This window comes from Akebia trifoliata, chromosome 16, assembly GCF_017979445.1.
Source record: "Akebia trifoliata isolate Shusen 1 chromosome 16, ASM1797944v1, whole genome shotgun sequence".
NCBI classification, from domain to species: Eukaryota; Viridiplantae; Streptophyta; class Magnoliopsida; order Ranunculales; family Lardizabalaceae; genus Akebia; species Akebia trifoliata.
Genome location: NC_141390.1, coordinates 21,401,782 through 21,418,336, shown reverse-complemented (window position 1 = coordinate 21,418,336; position 16,555 = coordinate 21,401,782). Strand labels below are relative to the sequence as shown.

The following is a 16,555-nucleotide window of genomic DNA, read 5'->3' as shown; positions in this document are numbered from 1 at the left end:
AATCTTCTCAAATTGAGATTATTCCCTAATTTGAAAAAATGTCTCCCAAACATTACCACGTGCCTGCTTCAACTTTTGATGTGTCAAGATCAATAATTGAATTGTCAATCTGGATTTTTTATTTTTCGACGTTGACCCTAGATAAAAGTTTTGCACCTAGCGGGTTAGCAGATTAAATTGACAAATTAACCATTGAATGTGATAACAATTTTATACTTTACCTTCACAATTTTATTTTCTTCAACATTCAAATCTCAAGAACACAAAGCAATGAATTCCTTGGGGCCACTCTCTAGGATACCGGTTGACCGTCGACTCAACCAATTGCACATAGGACTTTCTGAGAGGGTGGTGTGTGTGTGACCGTGGAATTAGTCTTTCCTGAAGGGTGGGGATACCCATAATATGGAAAATATATAAATAATTCTCAAGTACAAAATATAATTTGTAAGGAGGTTGAAGATGAGGGGTTTGAAGATCTGTAAATGCAAACATGGAAAATTAGATTCCAATAGAAAAGTGATCGGTAGAGTCAAGGTAAAAGTGACGGTCTCTAAAGGGAGATCACTTCCAACAAGTTGAATTTATTGGTAAATGACAAATCAAGAATTGAACTTTCCTGGGAAACCATTTTTTCGCTTGGATTTTCAAGCAATCAAACACACCCTTAGTTTAAATCATAAACATCGCGTTAAGGAATGAAAAAAAAGACAAAAAAAAAAATCCATGAAAGACCTCAATGATGGCATCTCAGACGAGTCAATCTTGGTCTCGGGACTACTTTTGATAATTAAGAACTTCCAAGCTCAAAACCAATGGGAGATTGGAATTTCTTTATGGGATTATACAACCCCATAACTCCCTAATGGTGATCTACGATTCATGTTGAGAACCCCCAAAATTATTATAAGAATCATTAAGCCTCACATTACGAGTGGCATGTCCAATGTTGGCCCCTTCCAGTCACTGTTGATTCGCACGATATCAAGATAAGGTCAAGAATCAAGAATCTAAAACTAACTTTCAAAGAAACAGAACAAATGAAATATAAATGGAGAACATAATTCACAATTCTGTACAAATTTATGTGGCAGCGGCATAGAGATAAAACAAGCATGTTTTGATCGTAATCTGGAGATATTTTCAAAGCACAAGAGTGGTTTGAGATCTTAAAGAGTCCCCATTTAAAACACAAATCTTATAATTTGCTCTATGGAAATTTAAGGCATGGAGTAAAAAAGATCGATCAACCAAATTCTAATTCCCTCATCATCCTGCAACCCAACTTCTCTCCACTACAAAAAGCTTCTGAATCAATGGCTCCGCAGCAACCTTCGAATTTCAGTACGATTAAATGCAACAAGTCACAAATGTTAATGAGCTTGAGGCAATTCTGCATAGTGTTAAAACATTAACATGGAAACACCTGTTAACAAGCAGATGAGAATACAATATCCGCAGCTTGGTTTGTTAACTGGAAAATTACCAGAGGAGCACAACGTGCATCATGGAAGATCTTCATCAGGCCTGGACCGTGTAAACCTCCGACGGCTCCTTGGTATCGAAGTAATATCATCACCGGTCTCACTTTCCAGATTCCAATCCTCTTCGTCATCTTGCAAGCCCAACAGATTCTCACCCCAAAGGTTCCGACGATCAGACAATGGCCCAGAAGAGCGCCGATACCTTCTCCAAGGTCTCGACATACCCCTCCGCTCAAATGGTCTCATCATCTGATATAAGAATGAATGAAGTAAAAAATGGATCGCTGCCTTCCCTATTACCATCGCCAGTTTCGATAGCATAGTCCCCAAGCACAATGGCACCTCGCATGGCTGAATGTATGGCACTGACAATGTCACCGTAGTCTTGCTCGTGCTCAAGGCGTTGCCAAGTGCGTTGCCATGATGGGTCTATAACAGCAGGTCGAGTTGTTGGGTGATATTTTCTAGCATGCCTTCGTAGCTCCACGTAGTTACCGAAGAATGAACATGACTCCAAGGAACAGCTCCTCTGTTTTAGGTCAAGATATTGTCTGGCCTCTTCTACAATTTTCCAACCTTTCATGGTTCCTCTACATAATGGACATTTCAAGTTCAAGTTTGAGTCTGATAAGTTTCCTCCACCAATGGTACTTTGCCCAAAATGTTCAAGACCACCTGTTTCAACAATGCCATTGTCCCGCATTTCTAAATACCTCTGTAGTTCTTCCCCGTTATTTTCTAAACTGTTATTTTCGTTAACTTCGGTCGAGTTGTTTCTCATTCTACTTACCCCTAAAACAGATTCATTAGTATAATCATGAAGCGACTCTTGATCAAGCCCCAAAGAGCTGTTCCCAAAGTATTTTTTAAACCTATCCAGGCAATTTGAATGTCTGTAACTTGAGTCACATATGTAAGGCCTGCAACCCTTATCATACGAACTGCACAGGAGGAGAACAGCGTTATGTGGATGGTCCATGCAGATTGGACATGAAGCCTCATCCCATTCCTTGTGCAGATCATGGATATGTGTGGCAATGGATGTGCTCCCTGTCATATCTGTCATCATCTTGAATGAACTGTTTTAGTTATTACAAAACATTAAATTTATCAGAACACCAGTTATTGCAAAACATAAATTGATTAGATCAACTAAATTTAATGCAATCACAGCAAAAAGGGTAGCTTATACTACAGAAAGCTAAATCCTTCCCTTGAAAAAAGCTACAATATGGAAAAAGGAGTCTACAATAAGATAGAGCCCCTCCTACTTTCCATGGAGTTTCATCACGTATCAAGGAGTGTTGAAACGACTACAACCTTGGTTTCGACGTATCGCAGCCTAGGTTCCCTTGGATGCATGTTTTTATGTTCAACATTCCCAATCTTGTCACTCTACTTGGCTACTCATTCTATTCACATGGTAACTAAATGAAAATTTCCTAAAGTCTGATCAAAATTCAATGGCCAAACATGCCCTAAGCATATTTACACTTCAGCCAATAAATTCAATTTCTATGATAGTAGAAAAATATGGAAATGGAACTAGACAACATAAATGGTTTTTTTAGGCTGAGGATTCAGACGTTGCACCCCCTACCATAAATGTTACAAGCACCGATGCATGTCTAGTGTGACCCTGAGACGTCATGTAGATTGCCATGTGGTAAAATCGAATTATGCCATGTAGCATTGTGCAAAGTTCCCAAGTGACCTAGGTAGGCGTCTATCATAAAATGCCACATGCACATCTAATAAGCATTCTGGGACGCCATGCAGATTGCCATGTGATAAAATCTAACTATGCATGTGACATGGTGGACGGTAACCATGGTAGGCAGTTGCACACCCTTGGTCTCTTGTGACACTAGTACCTATGTGTCATTGCCAAGAAGGCTGACATATTGCAATATGGGCTTGCACTTGCCTTGCTTCTTGGGTTATTGGGATCCCAATGGTATTAATTATCCATGACACCATGGTTAGTGTGTCCTTGTCACCCAATTGCTATTGACATTGGGAAGCGTTGTCTTGGCACGAGGTGTGTTATGTTTGTGCAATTACTAGGAAAATGAAGGAACAACCCAATTACCAGGAAAAAAATCCTTCTAAAGCTAGTTCTATAAACTATAGGTTGATCTTTAGGTCTATATTATATTCTCCAGGTTATTGAACCTAGTCTTGTGTGTCCAAGAAGTTGGAAGGTATCATTTCCAGAAATACGAAAGAGAAATTAGAATCGGCATATCCAAAAATATGCTACCATCGCATATCCAAAAATATGCTATCCAACAAATATGCAATGGCATACTGACCGTTGGACACAATTTTTATTTTTTTTTGCTTTAAACTCTCTTTTACCCCCTCATACTTTTTTGACAACATCTCTACTAGCTTTTAATAATCTAATCTCTTTTTTACTCTCCTCACAAAGCTTCCAACTCTTTAATCTCTGTATTTTCTACTCTCAATTCTCGAACTTCAAGTCTCAACTCAAGCCACTCACTCTCACCTCTTAAGACTTGAAGACAGAGAAAGCTATCAACTACTACTCAAGTAAAGATTCAAGAATCAAGTGAAGTCATCAAAATTTGAAGATCAAGAATCAAGATCCACCCAACTCAAGTTCAACCTTCAATTTCAAGAATCAAGATTGATCAAGTATTAACTATCAACCTTCAACTCAAGACTTGAGAATCAAGATTCATTCAACCTTCAACTTCAAGTGTTCTCAACCTCGACCTTCAAGAATCAACTTTCAAGAATGATCAAATCAAATCAATATTCATCATCAAACATCAACATCATCATTCATCAATTCAAGAATCTTAAAAACTTTCATTAATCACCATCTTATTTCTCTTCTACTAATACAATTTAGGTTGAGGTTGAGTTTGAGGTATATATATATTTTAATAGTTGTTATGTGTTCTCTATTTTTTAGTTGTTTTTTATTGTACTTGTTAGAAACTTAAAAATAAGTATGTCGTCCTCGCCAACCAACTCTTCCCTACGGCATAAATCAAATGATCCCGGTTGGAAATACCATCATTACCGTAGTCCAAATGAAAAGAGTCTATAGTATGTGAGTTGAGTGGGTACATTAGTAAAGGTGGCATTGCATGTCACAGACAACGTTTCGTACACATGCCAAGATCAAATGCTAGGACATGTGAAAAAGTTAAAACGAAATCCGAAAAGAATTGATGGAGTATATGGACAAGACTACAAAATAAAAAACAGATGAGGTCATAAATCTAGAAAGCTATATGGAAGGTGGTGGTCGAGAGGATGATTATAATGATATCACTGCATATGATACCCCACCCACGTCAACGGGGCGTAGTAGACCGATCCACCACCACTAACTTGAAGACCTGCTAAAAGAGCTCGTGCCCATGGGGTACTAGATAGGTGGTGTAGACCACATCCAAAGATGTGGTTGACCAAAGAGGGAAGAATATCATTATATATATATATATATATATATATATATATATATATATATATATAGTCAAATGGCTATATCAAGTTGGAATTGCATTTAACACTGTCAAATTAAAGAGTTTCAAAGTACTAATTGAAGCAATAAGTCAATTTGGACCTGGCATCAAACCACCTTCTTATCAAGAAATAAGAGAGTCAGGTTCGCCCATGAGTTAATCAACGGATATTGAGAATCATGGAAAACCTATATGTATACTCTGATGGTTGATGGTTGATGGATGGACTGATAGCAGAGTAACAAAAAACAACGTTTTTTTTTTTTTTTTGGAAAAATATGCGTCTTGTATCTCGAGCAATTAAAACGATTAAAAAAAAGTCACATTTCTTACGTTTTAAATGTGTTTGTTACGTTTTAAACAAGTTTATTTTCATATTTTTTAAATATATATTTTTTATCTTTTATGTTTAATCATTTTTTTCCTATTTTCTACGTTTTTTCTAAAGTTTTCCCTTGTCATTTTAAATCCACACTCCGACTTTGTGACTATGACTGATAGAACCGGTTGGTCAATAATTAATTTTTTAGTTGATTATCCAATTGGAATAATGTTCCTAAAATCCATAGATGCATCAACCCATTATTGCACGGCTGAGTATCTCTTCCAACTATTAGATAAAACAATTGAGGAAAATAGTGAGAATAACATTGTTCAAGTCGTAACGGACAACGTAGATGCATATGTAGTGGCGGGTGGCCTTTTAATGGATAAGCGTCCTCATTTGGTTGCAAGTCACCTTTTATTCAATTGCTTACATCTTAATCCAGCTGTATACTTCTAATCCGTCAATCAAGATGAGGCAGATTCAACGCATATGGTTGGATTTCTTTAAGTTTGGGAAAGAATGATCCCTAAACAAACAGAAATAGATGCAAAATCGACATGGTTGGATCGTTACAAGAATCACGAAAGGATATTTGGATAACATATAGTCAAAAGGCATAGAACAACGAAAACTCCAAGAAAAAAAATTAATATTTGGGTTTATACTTGAGTTATTTGACATATTTTTCATCTTATCCCTATTCTAGTTAAATATAAATATTTAAATGTAGTATTTTGATGTATACAACAACTGATTGGTGGCCGACATATGAAGTTGATTTTATTACAAAGGATCCATGTTTGAAAAGGTTGGCCATATGGATTCTTGGCCTAACATGTTCTACATCGGACTGCTAATGCAATTGTAGCACATTTGAGATGGTAAGAACTAAGAACTAAACTAAGTAAAACACTAAATATTTTACTTCATTCTTTCAATGATATAACTTAAGGATCTAATATTTATAAATTGTTGTGTATTGAACAAATACACACTAAAAAGAAAAACAGACTAGAACAAAAGAAGTTGAATGACTTGGTGTTCATGCAATACAACCAAAAATTTTACAAACGATTCAAGTTGAGAAAAGAGAATCTTGCCTTCTATGATCCCATCTCTATTGATGATCTTGGCACAGATCATTCATGAAACATTAATGCACAGGATGCGCTTGTGTTTGAAAGAGAATATCTAACTTGGGCCCCAAGTGGAGAAAGCGGATTTTGCACCGACATCGACACCTGGATAAAGCTCAAGCCAAAGAAGAAGTGGCACTGGTCAACACTCGAGGCAACTAGAAGACAAAGTTGAAATACAAGAAAATGATAGTGAAGCTGAAACAATACAAGGTCAAGGAGATGAAGAATTGGTGAGATATGATGACGAAGAGATTGAGGAGGATGAAGTGTATGTGGAGGAGGGTGATGACGACGGGAAGGAAGCAACAACGACGATCCTAGTGGAGATGTTTCACAATGAATTAGGGATTCTTGTGTAAAGTATCAAACTAACTATTAGAGTTAATTACTTAGACATTTCTATGAGTATGTCATGTATTTGTATGATTATTTAGCTATTTAACATATTGCTTTTTTGACAGTTAATTATTTTTAGTCTTTTACAAGCGTGTTTTGGTGTATGACTGAACTATGATTTATTAATGAAAATATGGTATTTGTGCATTGCTTAATTATGATGTATTTTTGTATAATTTTTTAGCATTTTTTTAATATTTTCTATATTTTTTCCAAAAAAAAATAAAATTGCAGCATATGCGAACAACATGTGCAAGTCGCACACACTTGCATAAGCTATTTAATAACATTAATAAGAATGTTATTCTTCATGTGGATGATAGTCCCACTCAGAGTACTCATGTGGGTCTCCAAGTGCCGAAAACAAGCAGGACTGTGCCACTGCCAAATTCCAATTAATAACTCAAAAATCAACTTATTCCTGGTCAATGGCAAATAGTTCTGCAAAGATTTTTACAAACATGTCCATGCAACTCTTTTGTAAATCTAGTCCATAATGATGCAAAATGGGTAGAAGATTATTCAGCCAAACATGGTTTGAGTATAGTTGTTTCATAGACTAATGTTAATATTCCTTAATGCCACTATCCTGTGTTCTAATATCATTATTCTAGAGATTGGGAAAAAATGGATATGACGATGTCCATAGTGATTCAAACGTAAATCATTCTCATCGTACATCAATATTAGATATCATACATATAGCTGTTACATATTTACATATGTAAATATTTTCTTGCAGGCGATAATCAAAAATTAGGTAGAAGATAAGAAATAAATACGAACAACCCATAAGATACACAAGTATATCAAGGTAGCATACTATAGGAAAAAAAGAGAATAGTGAAACTAACTAAAACAACATGGCTACTTACCACAAAGAGGAAACTCTGAACTATACCCATTGTAGCTTCTGAATTTTTATGCCACTAATCAGATAATATATGTGAAAGATAACAACCTTGAGTTGTTCAGATGAAGAAAATCCTTATAAAATCCAAGCCTCAAATAATACTTCAATGAATGTAACAAATATTCCACTGTCTACAAATTTTGAAGAATAATGAAGGCTTGAGCTAGAGCATTAATGACTATGTCTTGTACCACAGAGTCACGAATGAGTCCTAAAGACCTGCACTTATATCGGGGAACAAAGGTGAAGTTGAAGTACATATTATCCCAACAAACAAAAAAGTATAGAAGCACTTCTACACCAGCACAATCCAATACTAAATTCACAATAAAAAACCAAGAAACACATGCCCAAGATATCAAATACAACTATTAAGTCCAAACTCTTATAAAAAGATGGGCATGAACATATCAATTGTGGCTCCAATTCAGGTTTGGAAAAAAAAAGAATTATTTGTTTGATCAAGAAATCAAAATTAGGACCCAAACCAAAATATCCAAAACTAGATGAACATTCATCATCCAATGCATAATTATGGGAAAACAAGGATAACTCTCTTAAGAGAAATCTACATGAATCAACAAAACAAAGACAAATATACAGATTTTGATCAGAAAAATAAATAGAATCAACGACCAGATACTAGAAACTCCTAAAACCCAATTCCAATACCCTTTGCAGCATAAATTAAAAAAAAAAAAATTACATATTGAGAATCCATGTGCTAAATTTCTGAACCCAATCAAAATTTTGAACCCTAGCCCAAACCCTAACACGATATCAATTCCATTCTACCAAAACTAAGAATCCAAAGCCTAATCCTGACCAAATTGAAATTCCTAAAACCCAACTTCAATACCCTTTGCAGCATAAATTGAAACAAAATGATATATTTCCTCAATAAGATTGAATCAGATAATAGGTACCCAATTGAATTATTGAATCCGTAGCCCAAACCCTAACACAATACCTATTCCTTCCAACCAAAACTAAGAATCCTAACACTAATCCTGACCAATAATATCGATCCATTCAATCCACAAAGAATAGCACCAGAAATTTTCAAATTAGATGAGATGATGCAGATTAAATTCATAAACAAAGAACTTGAGGGGAAAAAGAAGCGGATTTTACAATAATTGGTACTGCTGGGCTAACAAAACAAATTGGGCTTCTTTTCTGAATTTAATTTCTCCTTTCATCTGGGAAATTGGGGACAGAAGGGAAGGAATCCCATGTGAATGAAAGAAAATCCCTAAAACCATTTCAAGTATTTATAGTGACGGAAGATCGAAAAAAAATGGTGCTTTGGTCAGCAAGATACAGTCCGTCATCCTATGTCCAAAACATGTCAGAGAGCAGTTATTGGCACCCCAACTTTTACTTATTACTCCGCAATTAAAATTTAAGAAGGGATTTTTCCCGGAACATGTCAAATTTTCGGTACGCTGTTCATTTTAATTCTCAAAACATGTTTTCCCAATGAATTAGTCACTTTTATAATCAACGAATTCGTTGATAAATTACCTACGAGATCACTCATATGAAAAAATTGTTAGTATTTCATTTACAAAGTTATTGATATTAAAGTGACAAAAACACAAATTCATAGATTATAAAAGTGATGAATGCTCTGGAAAAGCATGTTTTGAGAATTAAAATAAATAATGTACGGAACTCGGAATTTCTTCATATTCATCACACGAAATGGAGATTCACCCGATAAAGAAAATAAGCAATTGATTGAGAATATGTAAAAGTTGGGGTGCCAATAGAAGTTATCTCTCAAATTTTTATTTTTATTTTTTTTAAAGATTTTATTTGAGCCTAATCATAATAGTAAGCAACTATTGAAATTGTTTGATTGGGTGTTGTAATGTTTTGTAATGTTAAGATAATAATTTGAGCCAAACCTTTTTAATGTTTAAATGGTGTGTTTTAATCTTTAATTGGGGTGTGAATAATAATTTATGTAATTTGGGTGTAATAAGTAAAAGTTGGGGTGCCAATAGCAGCTCTTAAAAAGTAGGACCAAAAATATGGATTGATGGTACCATGAACCCAACCCATATCCAACCCAACCTTAGGTCCAAATCTCGGGCCAATGACTTGGATCCAACCAAAATCTTAGGTCGAAGCCTTGGGCTAATGACCCTGATCGATGAGCCAAGCTCGGATCTGAGGCCTCGAGCAAATTGACCAAATTTTACCCATTGGTGCTACCATGTCGTGTTGTTCTAGCTTTGCATACTTCTCTGCCCAGAGGTCGGAGTATCAGTTATTTTTTTCAGCTAAAATAGACGGAAATATACTTATAGTTCCAAACATGTAAATGCACAAAACAACGTCAATTGTCAAGTCGAAGAAAATTAACGTCCAAACATGTAACTTTCTCGACCATGGTTTAAAAACTTGGTCGAATTTAAGTCGAATTGGAGGACGCCAGAACAAGTTTGCCAAAGTGAATTGGGAACCTCCTTGCTAGACTAAAAGCTAGTTCACATTGATTGATTTTTTGAAAACTCGGACGAGTCAACCTGTTTGGAATTTGGATTCGTCAACCCATATTTTCTCGAAGGGCATTGATCGATTTGGGAATGAAACCTTGTCATGATTTACTTCGTTTGTCAGGTTATACTTACCAACGAGTACAATGATTTGATCGATGCTGTTCTTTAGAACAATGAGAAGGGAAAAAAAAATTGCATTGGATCAGTCTAGGCGATGAAGCTCTAGACAAAGTTGAATCTTGAACAAGATTTCTGTTGCTGATTCATGATGCATCCCAAGGATGCTCCAACAAAATGTGACAAACATCAAAGGAAGTACTATAATTGGTGTACAAAATACACTAAAATGTACCAAAGAAACCAAACATGTGATCATGTTAGTTACAAAACATTGTTCAAGAATTACAACAGTTCAATTCGCTTGCTTCTATGCCGAAGGCAGTCCCCAACTGTTTTCCTACACGATATCATAGCTTCAATGTCAAGAGAAGCAGCCAAGATCTTAGTAGGCTAAATCCTCTTTACAAATGGACTCCACGCAACAATCTTCATTGATTTTGAGATTTTTCCTTCTTTGATTTGCTCCTCTTCTTTTCCTGCATTTTCTTTTTCTTCGCTTCGGCCGTAAAAGAGCTTGGATGGTGGGCCCAGAAGCCGTAGAAGATCTTGGATGGTGATAGGTTTGGTTCCAAGAGACCTGACTCTAATCAGCTCCAATAAAAAGAGACCAAAATCCTCTAATCAGACAATAGGTATGCTAAATATTCTTAACCCAATTGAATTTTTGAACCCTAACACAAACTCTAACACAATACCAATTCCATTCTACGAAAATTAAGAATCCAAAGCCTAATCCTAACCAAATTGAAATTCCTAAAACCCAATTTCAATACCCTTTGCAGTATAAATTGAAACAAAATGATATATTTCCTCAATAAGATTGAATCAAACAATAGGTATGCTAAATATTCTTAACCCAATTGAATTTTTGAACCCTAGCCCAAACCCTAACACGATACCAATTCCTTCCTACTAAAACTAAGAATCCTTACACTAATCCTGACCAAATTAATATCAATCCATTCAATCCACAAAAAATAGCACCAGAAATTTTCAGATGAATTACAGCAAAATTAAGTAATTAATTAAACAAAGAAATCGAGGGGAAAAAGATGCGGATTTTACAATAATTAGTTGTTGTTGGGCTAACAAAACCAATTGGGCTTTTTTTCTGAATTTAAGTTACAGCCCGTGGTCCTAAGTCCAAACGTGTTGGTGTGACCTGCCACGTGGTACAGAGAAAACATAGAGAGCTATTATTGGCACCCCAACTTTTACTTATTACTCCCCAATTAAAATTAAAGAAGGGATTTTTCCCAGAATGTACGCAACTTGTATCAAATTTTCGGTTTCGATATACTGTTCATTTTAATTCCCAAAACATATTTTCCTAGTGAATTAGTCACTTTTATAATCAATGAATTCGTTGATAAATTACCAATAAGATCGCTCATATGAAAAAATCGCTGGTATTTCATTTACGAAGTTGTTGATATTAAAAATGACAAAATTACGAATTCATAGATTATAAAAGTGATGAATGCCAATAGAAGTTCTCAACTTGATCTAAAAATATAAAGAGGATTAATCTAAAAATATACCGAGTCAAATAAAAAACATGATCTATTTATTTTGTTATTAATATTTTTGTGAAAATAAAAAAATAAATATTTTTATTTATTAAAATCTATTTATAAATTCAGTATAATTTTATTTGACTCATGTAAGCAAACTTGCTAATTTTTTAGTTGAATAAATTTGATGAACATTCAAGACGATTTTTCAAATAATGTTTTAAATATTTATATCTTTTAATAAATCTAATATACATAGGTCAAATTAGTTTGATGATGATTATAACCATACTCATCTCCATCATCATCATCATCTATGTGAGTTAAAAATCACTAGTTTTGGAAAGAGAAAACAAGGATTTTTTTTTTTTTTTTCATTGTTATATAAAGAGATGTCATTAATTTTAAAACATAGGTTTACTCAATTATTCTCAAATAAACATGTTTCTTTAAACCACAAAATTCAATTAAGGCATTTTCATTCAAAAATTCTTTTTAGACTAATATTTGATAATATGAGTGCTAAAGAGTCCATATTTTTTTCAAGAAGGGCTTTTTGGTACATATTTTCAAAAGATAGGTCTTTGGGGTCATTTTCCCAAGATTTGATTGGATTAGTATTATTTCAAATTAGATTGATAAGATTTACTTGTACTTAGATTTCTTTCCATTAATTATTTTCTATGGGTCAGGTTCACATGACTCATGATGTAGAATACACAATCCCAATGGTGTAAACATGAAATCTAATAGTCAGGAGTGATTTATCCTCGGGATAAGCATTCTCAAGAAACATGCTAAGCATACATATAAAGAGTAACGATAAAATGACTCCCCCACATGGCATACTCAATCGAATCCTCCTGACATGACATGTGCTTGAATCGTAGATAAGTACTCCTCGGGATACATAATTGCGGAGTACAGATCTACGGCTCAAGCACATGTCAAGTCAGGAAGAGTCGATTGAGTATGCCACGTGAGGGAGTCGATTTATCACAATTCTACATATAAACCCTAACCATTGCCAAGATCATGTGTTTTCTACATGAATCACCAAACTTGACTCATTTTTTATATAAACCTTATTAGGGTTCTTGTAATCAAATCCAATGAACTTTAATGCAAGCCCTCAATCAAAGTATTGCTAACTCCCTTTAATACACAACATGATACCAAACCTTCCTAAATTATGCATAGACTATTCAATTTTTTGAAGTAGCACCAACATTAAGGCTCATTTCTATTACATATCCCACTTATTTCAATTATTTCCAAAAAATAAAAAATAACCTGCCAACCTTAGCACCTCTCAAACTTCATCAAAGCCTTTTCTTCTGCATTTTAATTAAATTTTATTTATTTATTATTGATAATATTTTCTTAATGAAGTCTTCTCTTGATTGTTGTATTGTTCAGAACATGCCCATTGGGACATGATGGAGAGAGGATAAGAGTGGATGGTTATCTCTTTGTTTTGTAATTAATTAGTTCGAATGTTTTTTTTTTCCTAATGATCAAGAAAGAGAATATCTAGTTCTGATGTTAATTTAATCATTATAAGTTATAAGAATTAATGTAATCTTTAGCTCCACCATGCACATGCTAAATCATTGCCATAATTTTTATTTATTTATTTATTTTATTTTTTTTACATTTTATTGGATTTGGATACATCGAATTGGGGCATTGTTGATCAAGAGCAGATATGATTCTATCAAATTGGATCATCAGAACCCAAATCCTTGATCCATATCTAAAGTTACCGAATCCAAATGGATTGGATTTTGGGTCTAATCTGACATATTGAAAGCCCTATCTAATCTACCTGTCCATTTTGCTAAAATGGGCTTATGTTCTCTTTTCTTTTCTTTTCTTTTTTCCTTTTTTTTATTTTTTATTTTTCAGTTTTATTTTTTATTTTTTTTGTCGTTGGTAAATTGGACTTGAACAATATATCTCAAAGTTGCATCCCAATATCTCAATTAACTGAGCTAAGTCCAAAAGAGTTTTTTTCTTGAGAAAATTACTAAATTATTAAGAGAAAAGGCCACAATTATTACCATAGAGGAACATTGTGTATTATATATTTATATTATTTTTCTTTACTAAGCTAAATCATAATGTAAAATATATATATATATATACATATATGTATGTATGTGGGATCTTTATGATTGCATGTAATTTATGATTGATCACTGTTTCCTGTAATGAAAAGCACTCTCAAATATACAACTTGTCTTCAATATTATATGTATTACACTTGCAAAGTGTTTGATGACATCTTATAGCTTTGACTATGCTTCAAATATATATGAATTTTGTTCAAGTTCATCATTCTAAGAGATTCAGAAGAATACCATTGAGTGTATAGGTTCAAACTTCAAACTATAACGTCTTGATCATGAACTTCGAACACATAATTTAGATGTTTGGTTATTTAAATTTTACTTCAAAAATTATAATTAATCAATCAAACTGAAAACTCATATAAAGGTCATATTTCGTTGCAATACTAGCACTTTTAGCTCTAATAATATTTTCTCACTAGTTTTCCAATTCTAGTCATGGATGCGCTCTCGATAAAATAGAGTAAAAAGTGCAAAGAAATAATTACCTACTTCAATAAAATCTAAAGAAACCAATTCTATTTTCTCATAGGAAAATTCTTGGGGGACTGTGATTTGATTGTCATTGTGCTGATGTGATAGTAGATTATTTTCTCGAGATACAAGTAAAAAAACATGTACGATTATGTGCACAATTTCATGTCAAAAATGTGAGAATGGTAGTAAAAATAAAAAAACCCTTTTTAAATAGACTCTAAATCTTAATTATACCCAATTTCTAACCGTATAACAATTTCACTAAAATAGAAAATTTTCAAAATAATAACTTTCCTAAAAGAGTTGTGGCAATCTGACTATACACCTCATGGTACCCTCAATTGACTTTCCTGACCTGACAAGTTTGAAATCCTAAATCTATATAATTTTCTCGGGATACATTTCTTATTGAAAAGTACAGGGTTGAATCCCAAGGCATACAAATCTACAGTCGAATTAGTGTGTCAGGTCAGGAGAGCCGAATGAGTGTGCCACGTGGGATAATTAGATTATCATGATTCTTCCTAAAATACCCAAATGGAAAGTTTCCAAAATTAATAGAACTTGTCAAGTCAAGAGAGTCGAATCAGTGTGTCAAGTCAGGAGAGTCGAATGAGTGTGTCACGCGGGATAATTAGATTATCATTATTCTTCCTAAAATGTCTCTGTCAATCTTAACGGTGATTTAGGCATACCCCTACCCAAGAACAAGAAGGATTTTGGCGGAATTAAGAGATGAAATCTTTTACCTTAATCTTGAATCTGAAAATTCTTCCTGCTACAACATATAGACCTCAAGAACGAGATGGATTTTTGGGTAGGCAGAGATGATGACTGGTTTTTGATAGAAAAACAAAGATGTTGAAGATGATGGACTTTTGGGTGAAAAACAAAGAGTCTCTTATTTGTTAAAATAAATATTATTTTAACCTATATTTTCAAGGAGTTAAGAACGGATGAATCACCAAAATAATTTTTTATGTTTTATTTTTTTTCAATAATAAATAATAAAATTATAAAGAGAGCATCTATTGCTACAAATTGATACTCCACAATTCTTAATCACTTTTGAGTTTTATTTCTTCCTTTGTTGAGTGAGGCCCATTTCAGAATCGGATTCAAACCCAATCGATCTAAAACTTTAAATGTGGCCTTTGTGTTGTGTCCAACTTGGAAGCGGTTCAAATCCCCAAAAATTTTAAAGAAATATTGTGAAATTTGCAACAACAAAAAATCATGCGTTGCCCTTTTCCTTGATTTTTGTATATTTGATATCCCTAGCCCATCTCAACTTTGATTTGAGCCTGGGACTAATCAAATCGAAGATCTTGAGTCTCGATGAGACGGACGCCATGGTGCTGATGAATTTACTATTTCATCTATTAAGTTTTTGGAAATTATGAACTTTTTTCTTCTAAAAAGACGAAATGTAAAACCCCGAGTTTTCAATTCGTATCTCAAGAAAAAATAGTAAAATTTAAGAAAATCCTAAAAGTGGGACTTAGGATAAAATTGTAGGACTTTGTTCTAATCATTTTTAATGAAATCTGACTTCACCATTGGATTCAAAATGATCGAAAAATATATTTTAGCTTGTAAATACGCTCAAATGCGAGTTCGAATATAAAAGTTGTAAAATCCTCGATTACCGAGTCGGACTAAACTGAAATAGTGATTTTTGTTAAAGCAAGAATTATTAAAATTCGATTATATCATTGGGTTCGTAACGAAAAATTATTGAATATAAACTATTTATTTGTCATTTTTGGAGACCAGGAAGTCGAATTATCATAAAAAACGAAAACGATGTAAAGTTTAGGGGTCACTTCAGGTCAAAAATGTAAATTTTTGTTAGAGATAAAATTTATAGAAATTGATTACACCATTAGATCCGGAATGAAAAACTAGATGAAATAAAGTATTCATTTGTCAGTTTTGGAGTCTAGATGGTCAAGTTATCGTCGATCAAAACAATTAACAAAATACCGATTTTATCCCAAATTTTATATAAATAAAATTTTAATTTTTTTTCTTTTCAC

The 16,555-nt window shown here is 33.7% G+C and overlaps 1 protein-coding gene and 1 pseudogene across 2 annotated transcripts in view; both read right to left on the bottom strand.

Moving 5' to 3' along the window:
• Positions 1 to 16,555, bottom strand: part of LOC147382830 (uncharacterized) — a 118,441-nt gene that overhangs the window by 71,796 nt on the left and 30,090 nt on the right. The window lies entirely within an intron of this gene.
• On the bottom strand, positions 1,022 to 9,081 carry LOC147382834 (uncharacterized; annotated as a pseudogene). The gene is made up of 2 exons (XR_015173287.1): positions 6,416 to 9,081; positions 1,022 to 2,543 (listed from the first exon to the last, which is right to left on the bottom strand). The product of XR_015173287.1 is annotated as an uncharacterized LOC147382834 (transcript).